Source organism: Gouania willdenowi, chromosome 12 (genome assembly GCF_900634775.1).
Source record: "Gouania willdenowi chromosome 12, fGouWil2.1, whole genome shotgun sequence".
Classification (NCBI taxonomy): Eukaryota; Metazoa; Chordata; class Actinopteri; order Blenniiformes; family Gobiesocidae; genus Gouania; species Gouania willdenowi.
This window is the reverse complement of record NC_041055.1, coordinates 5,474,335-5,476,199: the sequence shown is the minus strand read 5'-3', so window position 1 is coordinate 5,476,199 and position 1,865 is coordinate 5,474,335.

Below are 1,865 nucleotides of genomic sequence, written 5' to 3'. Positions count from 1 at the left end.
TCCTTTTCCACGTCGCCTGGGCACAGCCCAAAGACGGCCCGGGGAGAGAGACTCATGCTGTGATTACCCTCGTAAATGGGAAAATTGATTTTCCAATTTTTACTTTTTGAAAATCGTCCTCAATGAATAATCTAATTTTGATTTTATATCAATTCATCGTGCATCCTTAGACCTACATACAGTATGTTTTACATGTATTTCCCCAGCTTTCTGAGCAATAATAATAATAATTTCAATGATCATGTGACCTGTAATCGGCCCTAGAGCCCCGATGGGAGCAGCGGTCCCAAACCATGGCTCTGACCTCTTCTTCTGTGGTATAAATGTCCCTCGTATATCTTCGTAGGCCAGGAGCGCCTGCCTGGGCTGTGAGATCATTAATTTTGCGGCAACGTTGCTGGCAGACGCGTTGCTCAGTCACCTTGTTTAATGAGAGGAAACGTTGGCTCTCGGGGAACTATACTTTATCTGGCTGACTCCGCCCGGGCCCCGACCCTCCGACGGACCCCGGCCAGGCGTCCGACTGGGCCTCAGATGCTGCTAATCTAATCACCTTGTCCTCATGGCAGCCACACACACACACGCACGCACACACACACACACACACACACACACACACACATTGTGCTCCATCTGGGGGAGGAAACACTCAGCCACAGACACAGCTCACTAGAGCAGGAACCAAAGCAGCACCTGCTGCCTTCCTTTCTGGGAGAGGCGACAAACACGCTTGTTTAGTCTTGAAGGATTTTCTTTCTTTTTTTTCTTTTTTTTTCTTTTTTTCTTTTTTTTTTTTTGTCCTGCCACATGAAACGACCTTCACTCCGTCCCCTAAAATCCAATCATTCTGCTCCCTCTCAGCGACCTCTTCCTCATTTCCCATCTGTTTTCCTTCACTCGTCGTTATTCTCCGCTAATAAACTTTTACTGCTGAAACATAAGCAGATATAATTCTCATATTTCTTCATTTCACGGAGTTTTCTATGAAGCAGGGGGATTGTGTGTCATATTAAAAAGCACATTAAATCAGCACTGAGTGAATAGGAGCTTTAAAAAAAAAAAAAAAAAAAATGGTGTCACCGTGAAGATGGAAAATGAAGGATAATTTATGGCGTTTCCTGTTATAATGAGCTCACAGCAGCTTTTCAGTTATTTCAGTATTTCCAAATTCAAACAGCCACTGCTTATCTGAGCTCAGTGACAACCAGGACACGACATGTTTGGTGCTCTTTATTTATTATAACAACATACACCTTTGTATTTAACTACCCTAATAATTATTATGGGGTTTTTGGTGATTTTTATCCACCCACACTTTTAAAATAATAAATAAATCTGTTGTTCTTCTTGTGCCATCAACTACTATGGTCATTTTTACATTTCCTGGTGTTAAAATACTGTTGAACTTCTAAATTTATGTCATGAAGTTCCTGGACAAGCCATCTAGGGATATTCGATATAAACTTTTTGCCAATATGCTGATATTATCCAAGTTTAACTTTTATATGCAAAGATCCCCTAAACTTAAAGGTGCAATATGTGAGATTTGCAAGCAATTTCTACCACAAAATTGCAATATGTGGGATTTTCAACTTTGAAATATGTCCTAAATACCTAAAATAAAAATTTTAGTCTTAAGAAACATGTCCTTTGCTGTCATGCCATATGTGATTTTTTTTTTTTTGAGACTACATAGTTATAATTATATATATACAAATAATAAATATTGCCGGCCCGGCCAACCTGTAGTACCTACTTTCCACTGGTTGGGTGAGTATTAGCCTATTTACAGTAGAGCAGGCCCTGAACTAGGCCATCTCTGATAACAAACATCCATTAAACAGATAAACGGTACGCTACCCGTG